The 15201-nt window shown below is 42.2% G+C and overlaps 1 long non-coding RNA gene across 1 annotated transcript in view; it reads left to right on the forward strand.

Annotated features, from left to right (window-relative positions):
* Window positions 1-872: 872 nt before the first annotated feature.
* Window positions 873-15201, forward strand: part of LOC137568843 (uncharacterized) — an 81286-nt gene continuing 66957 nt past the window's right edge. Inside the window, exons 1-2 of the long non-coding RNA XR_011030986.1 lie at window positions 873-1002; window positions 1115-1216. This is a non-coding gene — a long non-coding RNA (uncharacterized lncRNA). The remainder of the gene's footprint in view (window positions 1003-1114; window positions 1217-15201) is intronic.

Consider the following 15201-nt stretch of genomic DNA (forward strand, 5'->3'; position numbering starts at 1 on the left):
AATGTGTGTTTGGGGGAGGGGGGGGCGCATTTCCTACTTGCTTTTTTTAGGGTCACTTTACTCATACCCGGGGAGAAAACATGGCCCCACCGACTTTGGGCTGCACTCTTACTAGAAAATTTTAATTGGTCACACCCACTGTGTTATGGACACGCCCACTGCATTCTGTGGCCACGCCCACTTTTAGCCGCCTGCGGGGGGGGGGGGGGGAGCGCCATAGGTTTGGGGTGCCTAGGGGAGCCCAAACCCTAAATACAGCACTGGTTCAGCCTTAACCCCCTCCCACTTTCAGGTGGGGAGGGTTGTTAAATTCAGGTCTACCAATCATCTCCTTGAAGAAAAGTGTGTGGCTCATATAGAGGGACAACAAGGAATAGTAGTTTACACCAAAAAAATGGTATTTCGTTTTTTTAGCTCACTTCTAATCAACTCACATTAGTAGACAGAGCGAGTGATAATAATAAAAATAATAATAATAAAACATTGAGACAGTAGCTTTAAAATGTTACAATGATTGCTTTAACTTATTCCATGGTATTTTTAAAACTGTTAGGGCCTGTTCATACTGGCTGCGTTTGCAGAACGCATGGAATTAGTACAGAAACGCATGTAAAAAACGCATGCGGATGTACGCGTTTTTTACGCGTTCCAACGCGTTTTTTTGGTCTGTTGCAGCAAAGCGTTTTTTGTCTAAAAGGGGAAGTGTTTAATAAAGATGGATGTGTGCAGCTGACATCATATCCTGGGTGTGGGTTGTGAAGGTGTTTTGAAGGAGAAAGGAGTGATTTGTTTGTGCTGAGTGTGGAAAATGTCGTATTTAGCTGCATTAGCTCTGATTATTATCATTGCGATTTACATTCAGAAGAAATCAAGGCCCAGGAGGTTCTGGGTACACCCCTTATTGAAGGAGCGGAGAGAAAAGGGGCAATTTTGGACGTTATATGACGATTTGCGGAAGCATCCAGACAAATTTTTTAGTTATGCCCGGATGTCCATTGTCAGGTAAGATGTTAGCTACTTTCTGTGCTTCATCACTTGGTAGTGAACAATTATGTTATGTGCAAGTCTATGCAAGTAATATTAATGTTTTAATATTTTGTATGTTTCTTTGTAGTTTCGACGAACTTTTGGAAGACATGTTTACTGAACTGCAGTATCAGGATACCACTTTCCGGCGTGCTGTTCCTCCATGTGAAAGACTTCTGTTAACTTTAAGGTACTTATATTAACCATGTTGTCAGTATGAAGCCCCTTATATTGTATGCAACCTTGTTAAAGTGAAGCAGAGACGAAGCACCCTCTTGTATTTCACCATATATATCAGTGGGAACATTAGAGAAAACACCTGCCCTGCTCTCTGTTAACTGTTCAGCTTGCTTGTTGTCAGCCCTGATATAATCCTCGACTGAGCATTCAACCTGGATTTGCTCATGAATCATTACAGCTGAGTCATTATAGCAGAGCCAGAAGGGGGCAGGCTTGGGTTGAATAAGACATTAGAGAAGACAGACTCAGCTATACACTTTGCGTATAAAGTTAGACTGAATGCTCAGTCGTGGATTGTTATCAGAGGTGATAACAGTCAGATTAAGCAGAGAAAAATGAAACAAAGAGCTGATTAGGTGTTTACTGACATGTTCCCAATAATGTATAAGTTACAAAACATGCAGGCCCTTCATCTCTGGTTCTCTTCAAACATGAAGCTAGCCCAGTCATGAACAAACTTTTTTTCGCTACTTACCTTGAACTTCGCTCAGACCCAATCTTCCACCACGTCCCTCGCCGAATATTATTGAAAGATCTAACATCATTTTTAGAGTATTCCATAGGAGCCATACTTTACACATTGTATTCATTGGAACTGAACCCTTGTGAGAAAAAATCTATGCAAAATGCTGCACAAAAATATGTTATATAGATTAATTTGTGTAACAGACCACTATCTGCTACTGATCCGTTTCAAATTCAAAGCGACAAAAATGCATCCAAACTGCAAGATATCTACACATCCTCATACACACCTTGTTTCCTAGACATTCATCAGCAAATCTAACAATGTTTTCAAGATTCGTCAATCACTAGTGCTGGATTACATGTGCACATAAACTGTACATGAATGTCTGGTAAACTATATATGTATGAGAATCTGCAGAAATTTTGCACTATCAATACATTTCACAGGTACAGTAACCAGTTCGGCCTATCTGGACGAGCTTCCTCGTCCAGATAGGCACTGCTGCTGCCGCCGCCTCGTGCGCGCGATCGGGCGCGCCCCCGCGCGCGCTCCCGCTGCCCGCCGCTAGCCCCCCGATCAGTGAATGGGAATATAATTCCCATTCACCGATCTATCTTCCCCGCAGAAATACCGACGCTTTCTCTCCAGAGAGCGTGGTATTTCTGCCCCCAGGAAACATTTCCCCTACTTTTAAGTTCCTAGATGCGAAATTGTTCGCATCTAGGACTTTTTTCACTGTGGCCATCTTGTGGCCGAATAGTAAACTGCACCACAATTTATTTTTAATTAAAAAAAAAATATATTTTACATTTAAAATTAACAGTTTCCCTCCCACACCAAAAATTACCCACATACACTTTTTTTATTAAAAATAAAAATAAAAAATACAATTAAAAAAAAACAAAAACAACATAAATAGTTACCCAAGGGTCTGAACTTTTTAAATATGCATGTCAAGAGAATATGTTATTATATTATTTAAAATTATAAGCTTATAAACAGTGATGGACACAAATTGAAAAAATGCACCTTTATTTCTAAATGAAATATTGGCACCATAAATTGTGATAGGGACATCGTTTAAATGGTGTAATAAGCGGGACAGATGGGCAAATAAAATACATGAGTTTTAATTACGCTAGCGTATATTAATTTCAAACTATAATGGCCAAAAACTGAGAAATGATTTTTTTTCATTTCTTTCTTAATCTTCCTGTTAAAATAGATTTAGAAAAAAATAATTCTTAGCAAAATGTAGCACCCAAAGAAAGCCTAATTAGTGGCGAAAAAAACAAGATATAGATCAATTCATTGTGATGAGTAGCAATAAAGTTATAGGCGAATGAATGGGAGGTGAACGTTGCTCGGATGCATGAGATTTTCGGACTGCGGTGCTGAACCGGGTAATGTAGGGGGAACCGATCTGTTAACCTCCCTGGCGGTAAGCCCGAACTGAGTTCGGGCTATGCCGCCGGGAGGCACCGCTCAGGCCCCGCTGGGCCGATTTGCATAATTTTTTTTTTGTTACACGCAGCTAGCACTTTGCTAGCTGCGTGTAACCTCCGATCGCCGCCGCTACCCGCCGATCCGCCGCTATACGCGTCGCCGCAGCCGCCCCCCCCCCCAGACCCCGTGCGCTGCCTGGCCAATCAGTGCCAGGCAGCGCCGTGGGGTGGATCGGATTCCCCTTTGACGTCACGACGTCGATGACGTCGGTGACGTCATCCCGCCCCGTCGCCATGGCGACGGGGGAAGCCCTCCAAGAGATCCCGTTCTTTGAACGGGATCTCTTGATCTCTGATCGCCGAAGGCGATCGGAGGGGCTGGGGGGATGCCGCTCGGCAGCGGCTATCATGTAGCGAGACATTGTCTCGCTACATGAAAAAGAAATTTTTTTTTTTAAAAAAAACGTATTTGCTGCCCCCTGGCGGATTTTAATAAACCGCCAGGGAGGTTAAAGGACTTCCGAGGCCAAAATTAATAAAATCACACTATACCTTTTTTTTGCAGAATCCACGGAGGACGTCCTGCCCGTCCTCCGCTCTGTTCCGCCATCAATGCACGTCTTATTGTTCCCCTACGGCTCGGCCCGACCCCACCGAACGGGTCGCATGGATGCCACCTCTAATATGGCCGCCGCCTTGCTCCGCGGCTGCGCAGTACGCTTTGTCGCTAGCGCGACTGCGCAGCCTATTGCCCGCCTCCCGCCGCGTACTAGGTCCCGGCATGCTCCCCAAGCGTACGTCAGGCGGGCGCACACAGGCTGCGCAGTCGCGCTAGCGACAAAGCGTACTGCACAGCCGCGGAGCAAGGCGGCGGCCATATTAGAGGTGGCATCCATGCGACCCGTTCGGTGGGGTCGGGCCGAGCCGTAGGGGAACAATAAGACGTGCATTGATGGCGGAACAGAGCGGAGGACGGGCAGGACGTCCTCCGTGGATTCTGCAAAAAAAAAAGGTATAGTGTGATTTTATTAATTTTGGCCTCGGAAGTCCTTTAAAGAAAATTATCTTTACAATCTGGTTATATACAGCATTTTCCAAATTTTTTTGTGTATGGTGGGGAGTTCAGCTAAATAGAATGTATTGTGTACATAATGACTGTGATAGTACATGGAGGAAGATACAATTGGTGAATGAACTATAATTACTTGTACAAATGTGTATAGACCATAGCTGAAAGGATTTTTCCAGCAAAATAACTAAAATAAGTGCTACTTAGGCTGACCTTCATACAGCCCCAAGTTCGTAACATATCCCTTGGCGCAGCTGTGCCTGTACTCTTTAGCTGCAATAGATTTCCATTCCCCAGCGACGGCGTTAGGGCGACTTCAAGGTTGTGCTGTACTGTGCCTGCGTAAGTAGTGGTGTCAAACACTTCCATGTGACGTGGAGCGGACTGCACAGGACAGTATTACTACTGCTGTGTTTCTAATACCCATTCACGTTACGTGGCAGTGTTTGACAGCACCACTCATAGAGGCGCAGTGCATGACAACCTTGAAGTCGCCGTCACTGGTGAATGGTACTCAATTGCAGGTAAAGACTGCAGGCACAACTGCACCAAGGGACATGCTTCAAATTTGTGGCTGCAGGAAGGGCAACCTAAATGGCAATTATTATTTTTTAAGATACCTCCTTTCACCTACGTTAACCAAAACATAGTGATGTAGTGGGTTAAAAATTACGTTTCGGTGATGTTTTAAGGGGATATTGCAGGGGATACTTCTCATGAAGTATAAAGTGTGCTGTGAAACTATGTCACATTAATTATAAGAGTATCACAATGTCTTTAATTTGGTACAAGATACTATAGGAATGCAGGTTTGTGTTGGAGTAACCTCAATTAATCATTACAACACGCAAAAGAACCCAAGCACATCCCAAGAAAGAAGGGGTGTACTGCATGAATAATGAAAAACAGTAATTTAGCAATAGGTTCTGCATATCCAAGTGTCTGTGTAGGGAAATTACCACAAAATGAGGTACCACTATTGAAAACATTTTAACGTACTACATTACTGATTTTTGTTATAGTGCTTGTTCCCAAAATTCTTTTACTATACTATGAAGTAATGTCAAAAGTGCTTAACCATAAAAATAGAGTTACAATCTTAACAAGAATTCTAGAATTGTAAACAATATACTGTTCAACAGAACATAACATGACTAAGGTAACACAAAGTCAACCGTTCTATTTTTTTAAAGATCTGTTAGGTACAATGATTCGGTCAGCGAAGATGAGATAGTATTCATCGCTGTTGCACCTTGCCCACTCATGCAGGGCCAGGCCGAGGCATAGGCTGGAGAGGCTGCAGCCTCAGGGCGCAGTGTAGGAGGGGGCGCACAATTCATTCAGCTGTCATTCCTAATTGTGTTTGAAGCAGAAAGAAATAAGAAAAGGGGATACATAGCAGTGACTGCAAGCCAGATAACTACATATTAAGGTGTTGGGGAGGTTGTGGGCCCTGTGGCCCTCTTAGTCTAATAGTAATCAGTGTGTGACAGCTGAGGTGGGAGGGATGGAGGGGCGCACTTTGGTGTCTCAGCCTTGGGTGCTGGAGGACCTTGTCCCTGCTCTGCACTCATGTCACCATGTTGCTGACCTACTTGCTGTGGCCTATTGTGTTGTGCATCACCTTCTCCCAGTGTGTGCATGTATTGTGGAGAATATGCGTGACGTGGAAGTTGCATATAAGGTGCATGTTGCGACTCATGTACCTGTTCAAAATCAGGACGCACATTAGAGTGTGCAATAGCCTGATAGGGGTAGTTAAGTGTACGTCCCATTGATTCACCACCGTAAACGCTAGTACGAGGCATGGCACAGTGAGAGTATTGCACATTGGGTACATTGGTTGGGACTTGGTGGCTTAACATTGGTGGTGGAGCAGTTGTAGGAGCCTGTTCTGTATCCTCTGATACACAGCTTTGAATTGTGTCTATTAATGCATGACGTAAACGAAACATGTTACCTTTTGGTACAGTCTCGATAAGTGTGATTAAACTAATTGCAAGTGTGTAGGCGGGATTCTTTTCTCTTTCCATCACATTCATGACAGATTTGAGAGAAGTTAGTAGGTCGTCACTGTCACTTTTCTTACTTTTTTTCTTTGTATGTTCACTTGCTATGCTTCTAGATACTGTAGAAGCAGCCTTGGTAGAAGTATTCCCTCTGTCACTAGTAGATTGAGTATCAGAAGTTGTTGGACTTGGAGTATCGGAAATGGTACAATCACCAACAGATTCCAACATGGTACTTTCACTGTCTGAGTCGAATACAACCATTGTCAGATTATCCTCCGTGCTAAAAAACATGAACAGACATTATTAATGATGTATTCATATTAATGAAAAGTAAATAAATAAATAATTATGCAAAACAATGAGTTGGAAACATGGCGGATTGGGATTACATCTACAGTGCCGTTTAAAAGCACAAAGACCCACGACAGTGGCAATAAATTTCATGCTTGGGACAGTGAAACTACCTCCCTCTCCGCTGTCTTCTACTAATGGATGGTCTCCAGGTTCCGGTGGCTTCACTCAACTTCCTGTCCCGGCAACAACTTCAAACACTAGACCAACCTCTACTGTTTACACTTCCCATGGAAGGAAGTGAAGTCCACCCACCAGGACCTGCAGAGCAACGCTTACAAGAAGACAGCGGAGACGGGGAGAGTGACATTGGTGGGAGCAGATACTGCATACAGGGTCTACGGCTAGTTCTGAAGTTAAATAGATTGTGTTCAGGTTTATGATGCAATCTATTCACAATCTGTTTAAAGTAAACGCACTCATATCATCCCTCTATGTTCAGATTACATCAAAGAGGGATCTATTTGTTGGCCGATCGGATGGGAAATTGCGCTGAATGTGGCTATCAGAAACACATACAAATCCATTTGTATCACAGAGGATAAATAGCCACCAGGAGATTAGTAAAGCAGTGATGACTCAACTACACAGGATATATACGTATACTGTGTCCCATTTTTCCATTTAACTTCCTTTTCAAAATTGTACACGATGCACAAACAGTAAAATAGTTACAATAAACCTACTTTCGTAATTCCACACAGGGGCGTAGGAACTCCATATTTTGGGCGAACTTGTATGGTTTTCTTTTTGACAGTCCAGAACCACTTCTTGATTCGTGAATCTCCAGTTTAAGATCTTTGATATAAGCGTCTTTGACTGATCTCCACCGTGTTTTGCATTCAAGCACTATTAAGAAAAAAACAACAACAAAATGGACTAGGCGTATAAACAAACATAGTGATATCAGCTACAGCAAACATAAGCATAGCACTACTTGAATATTGGTTACTATCAACACATACAAAACTGCAACAAATACACATTATACGGCTAGCAGGGGTGCCACTGCTGGGCTGAGGTAGCTATAGGTAGGTAGGTATAGGTGCCCTTGCTGAGCTGAGGTAGGTATAGGTAGGTAGGTATCGGTAGGTATAGGTGCCCCTGCTGGGCTTAGGTAGGTATGGGTGCCACTGCTGGGCTGAGGTAGCTATAGGTGCCATTGGTGAGCTGAGGTAGGTATAGGTAGCAGAGCCGGGACAAGGTCCTCCAGCACCCAAGGCTGAGACACCAAAGTGCGCCTCCCTATCCCTCCGACCCCAGCAGTCACACACTGATTGCTATTAGACTAAGGTGCCCTAGAGCCCCCAACACCTTAATCTCTAGTTATCTGGCTTGTAGTCACTTCCATGCATCTCCTTTTCTTATTTCTTTCTGCTTCAAACACAATTAGGAATGACAGCTGAATGAATTGTGCGCCCCCTCCTACACTGCGCCCTGAGGCTGGAGCCTCTCCAGCCTATGCCTCGGCCCGGCCCTGATAGGTAGGTAGGTATAGGTGCCCCTGCTGGGCTGAGGTAGCTATAGGTAGGTAGGTATAGGTGCCCTTGCTGGGCTGAGGTAGGTATAGGTAGGTAGGTATCGGTAGGTATAGGTGCCCCTGCTGGGCTTAGGTAGGTATGGGTGCCACTGCTGGGCTGAGGTAGCTATAGGTGCCCCTGCTGGGCTGAGGTAGGTATAGGTAGGTAGGTATAGGTGCCCCTGCTGGGCTGAGGTAGCTATAGGTAGGTAGGTAGGTATAGGTGCCCCTGCTGGGCTGAGGTAGCTATAGGTAGGTAGGTAGGTATAGGTGCCCTTGCTGGGCTGAGGTAGGTATAGGTAGGTAGGTATCGGTAGGTATAGGTGACCCTGCTGGGTTGAGGTAGGTGTGGGTGCCACTGCTGGCCTGAGGTAGGTATGGGTGGGGCAGATCATGGCTGCAAGGTATTTAACAGTGACCCCCGACTGTACCCATCCACTACACCACTATACAAAATACAATTGACCATATGTCAAAAAGATAACAATTACACCAAATTAGTACTCACTTAGTTCCTCTTTCTCTGAATCTTGAAGGGTGGTGTACCAATGTTCTGCGAAGAAATGTTCAGCTATCTCGAACCACACGAGCCTGGTGTGGCTAGGGTCTTTGTACAGCGTATGACCCTTGTCATATAGCTGAGGGTACAGCTGTACCCTCACTATGAGCTCCTCTGTGGAGAAAGTTTTTCTCCCTACATCCACGCCGCTGCTTTTTGCAGGAGCAGCGGCGCGCCCTCCTCTCTTCTTCTTCGGCGCCATCTTGAAAGGAACTGACGTCATCCAGGAAACACAAAAGAATGCTGGGAACCGCGGAGGGAAACGCACGCTAAAACGCAATAGTACGCGTTTTTGATACGCGTCCATAGACTTTCATTGCGTCCGTTTCTATGCGTGACGCACAGAACTGCATGCAGCAATGCGGATAAGAAACGTATGCGTCTCATACGCATACATGTGAACTAGTCCATTCAAAAGCATTAGGAGCCGTTTCTATGCGTATTTGCTACCCGTGAAAACGCCTAGGAACGCGCATAGTATGAACGGGCCCTACGTGTTAGAAGATTACTTGATACTTCCCCTACTCCATAAAAAAAAGTTTTTTTGTTACCATTTCTATACCTTTTTGAGAGATTTAAGCATTTTTTATGAAGATGGAAAATAGTAGAAATTCTGCTAGATAGGGGCACAGATAGCTGTACAATCTCTGAAAGAGTCCCTTTTGAGGTGCCTGAAAAGAAATAATAATAATAATAATAATAATAATAATAATAATAATAATAATATAAACAATAACAGAAAATAAATAATAATAATAGTAATACTACAATTGTAGAAAAGAAATAATGATAATAATAATAGTTATAATTAAAATGATATAAACAACAACAATACACCATCCAGGACACCTTTTGAACAGAGTATGTTTATTGCTTGTTTCCTCTGGATGCTCATCTTATACCCTAAAAACCAAAGCTCATTTGGCTTTTCCCTCTCTGCAAAGAATAGGTACAGTATTATAATTATTTATACTTTTTGTTTTGAACATTAGAACTCTAGACATTATGAGACAACCACGTTTATACCAGTCATAATAAACATTCTCCATTGCACAGGGCTCAAACTAAGTGCCATATTTTCGTTGTCCTGTCCTGAATGTAGAATATAGATAGATAGATAGATAGATAGATAGATAGATAGATAGATAGATAGATAGATAGATAGATAGATAGATTTATTTATATTATGTATGCTGTGCTAGTAAAAGACAAACATGGGGTATATAATAACACAGAGAAAAGTATACACCAATATGCTATATACATATATATATATATATATATATATATATATACATATATATATATATATATATATATACATATATATATATATATATATATATATACATATATATATATATATATACATATATATATATATATATACATATATATATATATATATACATATATATATATATATATATATATATATATACATATATATATATATATACATATATATATATATATATATATATATATATATATATATATATATATATATATATATATACAAATATACAAACATATTGGGTTTACATTAAACTGTAGATGGAATACTTTGTTTCTTCCAATTTGTTGTCCCATACATGCACACACACTGGAGATTCGGCACCGGCACCGGATGGTCTGACCTGCATATATGCTGTGTGTGATCGCGCTGTTGTACCAGTAGCTAGCCGCATACGCAGCCACATAACACATGACTAAATACAGGCATCTATAGTTGCAATGGCAATATACTGTATATATACTGTCAGTGCACGGATGGAGGGTAACTCGTAGTAGCCGTACAGAGCAGTGACCGCCGGTGTAATACATATCTCTGTGTTCTCTCTCTGGTTACCTTGTAGCTGTCAGCTGATTGTAAACAAGCGCTGAATGCTGAGCAGGACTGCCTATAATGTGACCTCGGCTATTTTCTGCTGTGTGATGGTTTGTTTGTTGTGTCTTCCAGCGTGTCAGATGTTCGGGGAAAGTATACAGATGAAGTGATAGCGGAGCTTGAGATTTAGCACACCCCGCAATGACTGGCTCTTTACTTGCCTTTGGGTGCGGGGGACTATATTTGCATACCAGAGTGCTAGACTTCTATTCTCATTTTTATGTCATGATTTTCTTTTTTTGTTTGTTTTTTTTGTTATACCAGTTTATCATTTGGGCTAGAAAACGGTAAAAGGCAAATCAAATGCTTTACTTTCTAATTTTGTTTCATTCATTTATATTCATTTAACTATGTTTTATCAGTACTAGTTCAATATTTTTTTTATACTACTTTTGTATATACAGTATATTATAATACTGTTGTTATTACTATTAGATTTATAATGTGAATGATGTTTTTTTTTATTTACACATTAACTCTCAGCATTCAAAATAAACAAGGTTATTTATAAAATAATAAAAACATAATTGGGTTTTCCAAATTATGTTTATTTTTATGTGTTTAGCCTCTTTTTACTTTTGCCAGTCAGAGCTGACTTGATCTAGAGGGTTAAAAAAACTCTTTCCTGGACTTATTTCATTTTGCATATATGTGAAATAATGCCCAAGTAAATCATGTATCCACCTTATGATATGTGATAACAAAAAAAAAATATGTATGCTCTGAGGTAAATGTAAAAATGTGATGTGCATAGAGTGGTCCTCTGGGCTGAACCAAATATAATGCCATTTAGGAGGAGACTTGTTTAGTACAGGTGAGATGACCTGTTTGTAGGGGCAATGAGACCCAACACAGCAGCACACAGACCTATATAAGGATGTGTGTAATAAGTTCCCTGTGTGACTATTGTGTATAACATCAGCTATTCAGCATTGAAGTGATTAGAACAGCATCATGTACAGTAACTCTGCTATGTGGCATTATAGGTGCCCATTAACAGTACAATTTTTCACTAAATCTTTCAATGCGATTTGAATGATCATAACTAATCGGACGGCAATTATCGATTGTTCACATTTACTGAACAATTCTTTTTCAAATTCAATTGCCTTCATAAACGGCGAATTTTCTATACAATTCGATTGTAAAAATTGCATCGAAAAATCGCATTTGGTGAAAAAATTGTACCGTTAATGGGCACCTTAAAGCATAGGAAACCCTTCATTCACATTCTGTATAATATGGACAAACAGAGTCATGCTTACAATTTACAAACAGTGTAAACAGAACAAAGGATAAGATTTAGGGAAGGGAAGGTGACAGGAAAAAAGGAAATTACCTGTGTATGATTGGCTTGAATTGAACATTGTCAGCTATTGCGCAAGCAATGGATTGAAAACCAAAAACAGAAAAACAGCTGATTTATTCAAACCAGTTCATGGGAAGTGGAACAGACATCCTGGTCAAGGAGTCCCACATTCTGATTGGTTGTTCTCAATCTCAACTTCCAATCCTGCACCTGCTCCAGCACTCCTTGCACTATATTTACAGGTATGAATGGTTTCAAATTAAAAAAAAAAAAAAAAAGGATCATGTTCAACTCACGCATACTATACATAGCATCACAATTTAATTTAGAGCTCTCACCAATTTATTTATTTTTGTTAGGGGGAGGGCTTGGATAGCATTATAGGCGTCCTCTGTCAGAGAGTATTTAAAAGTATTCTGTTATCTGGTTCCTGTCACTCTGACAGAGCGAAAAGTGAAGGAATCATGGCAGTACAGAAAAGAAAATAGTAATAGTGCGAGACATTGCTACCTTATGGTTTTTTATCATTGACTGCGTTACCTCTGAAAAGACTAACTAGCGTTCTGCTTATGGTAATAACAACTAATGGAACAGGAATTACTGTAATGTCTCTACAGCCAGGATCCAGACCTAAATAGACAAATATCCAAATACAATTTAACCCCTCCGTATCAAATTTATTATAGTAATACAGGATGGAATTGTACTTTAACATTCATTTTATATTCTAAAATGCTTTAACTGAATATTTTTTTATAATTACTTGTAATTCATGTTAAATTTACCGTCTGTGATCAAAATCATTAAAACATAATCCAACTGGGGATGGGGGGGGGGGGGGGGGAGAGGGGGGGAGAGAGAGTCCACATGAATCTGTAAACTGCTGGCACACACACATACTAGCATGGATATGGACTGATTCCTGTCTTTTTTGCACTGTGTTTCTATGCAAATAAGGTAAATCTTGATGTATAAAATAACAAGAATTACTGATTTAATATTCAACACTAAAGCTAGGTGTACACACGCACACACGCACGCACACACGCACGCACGCATGCACACACACACTTGATCCCTTGGATGACAGTTCAGGGCCAATAGCAGTACAAGCAAATTGCTAGCCTAGAGCAGAGTTGTCAACTCATCCCTTTAAATACTGACACATCTATGTTATACAGGTTCTGGGGCTTCTCACACATAATCAGTGCCTAAACTGCATTTAACTAGCCACAAGACATGTATAATTCATAAGCGTCATTATTTAAAGGGATGAGTTGGCAACACTGGCCCAGAGGCTAGTGACACATCTGTTGCTATAGAGAGAAGAGGTGGGACAATGCACTGTGCATGAGGAAGCAGTTTCTGGCAGGATGAGGGGGACAATGGCCTCAATTCACTAAGCTTATCTCCTGTCATTAATAACGTTTCTAGAGTTATCGCCATGGTGATGAGGCATGAAGTATTCAGGAAACATTTTATAATAATAATAATCTGAACATTTATATAGCGCTTTTCTCCTGTCGGACTCAAAGCGCTCAAGAGCTGCAGCCACTGGGACGCGCTCAAGAGGCCACCCTGCAGTGTTAGGGAGTCTTGCCTTTAACTCTTTACTGAATAGGTACTTGACCTAGCCAGGATTCGAACCCTGGTCTCCCATGTCAAAGGCAGAGCCCTTAACCAGTACACTATCCAGCCTCAGACAATCCTAAAGTTAACTCTTCAATCCTTAAAATAACTCCAGAATTCTAAAGTTAAAGACAGGCTGTAAATTAACTGCGTGTGAAAATAACTACAGAGGAGGTAACTTAACTACAGAAGAGGTAACTTAACTACAGAGGAGGTAACTTAAAGGGGTTCTTTCGCAAAAAAAGTAGGCAGTTAAAAAATGTGAAAGATGACAGGTTTTGGGCCAGTCCATCTTTTTAAGGGGGATTCTCAGGGCTTTCTTTGTTTTCAACAGCATTTTCTGAACAGCAGTTTAACTGCCAAAATAGCAAGATACCAGCCGGCCTCCCTAATCACTTGCACACTATTATGTCAGTTAGATTTTGCAACTGCGCCTGCACAGTACAGCCCGGCGGACGTCCGATGACGTCAGCGCGCCGGCGTGGGACGCAGAAGTGCCGGGCCTTGGAGCGCAGAAGAGCCCGACCTGGCAGCCGGCCTGGCCAGGTCGGGTCGGCCACCGGAGACCACAGGGAGCCTGCGGAGCGGCGGCGAGGGCACCTCCTGCCTGCCACGGGCTGGAGGAAGCCCCAGGTAAGTGGAAATTGATTTTTATTTTTTAGGCACCCTCCCTGAACCTTCCCTTTAAAAAGATGGACTGGCCCAAAACCTGTCATCTGTCACATTTTTTAACTGCCTACTTTTTTCGCGAAAGAACCCCCTTAAGGAATGAAGAGATAAGATAGCTCTCTCACTGTATGGTGGCAAGTTTTCTCTTGCCTTATTATCTCCAGCATGATCTTAGTGAATTGAGGCCAATGTGTTGTGGCCTCGGTTGGGTGTCCATGTTGCTAAAGATCTGGCATGCCTCTTGCCCCTGTGGTTCATCTGCTCCATCAGTGTTCATCTGGTCATTGTATTCCTGTAAAGTCTGCAATCCAGCTGTGTTGTGGGCCGCTGCGCACCTCTTCCATCACGTTCTTGTGTCCAGGAAGTGCAGTTACAGTTTCAACTAACTGCACATGCGCAGAATGCTTCCAGCCATGAGAGAACGATCAGGTCACATGCTCAGTATGGTGCTGACAGCAGTGCAAATGAGGGGACCAGAAGGACGGCAAGAGAGCAGATGGACTAAAAGGGACTGGAAGAAGCTTTTATCAATGTGTCTCAAGTACACTTTAAAGAGAACCCGAGGTGTGTTTAAAGAATGTTATCTGCTTACAGAGGCTGGATCTGCCTATACAGCCCAGCCTCTGTTGCTATCCCAAACCCCCCTAAGGTCCCCCTGCACTCTGCAATCCCCCATTAATCACAGCCGTGCTGTGAGGCTGTGTTTACATCTGTAGTGTCAGTCTCGGCTGCTCCCCCGCCTCCTGCATAGCTCCAGTCCCTGCCCCCATCCCTTCCCTCCAATGAGCAGGGAGGGGAGGGATGCAGGCGGGGACCGGAGTTCTGCAGGAGGCGGGGAGAGCAGCAGACTGACACTATAAGATAAACACAGCCAGCTCTGACAAGCTGTTTGTCAGCAGCGTGGCTGTGATTTATGAGGGATTTCAGAGTGCAGGGGGACCTTAGGGGGGTTTGGGATAGCAACAGAGGCTGGGCTGAATAGGCAGATCCAGCCTCTGTATGCAGATAACATT

Source organism: Hyperolius riggenbachi, chromosome 1 (genome assembly GCF_040937935.1).
Source record: "Hyperolius riggenbachi isolate aHypRig1 chromosome 1, aHypRig1.pri, whole genome shotgun sequence".
NCBI lineage: Eukaryota > Metazoa > Chordata > Amphibia > Anura > Hyperoliidae > Hyperolius > Hyperolius riggenbachi.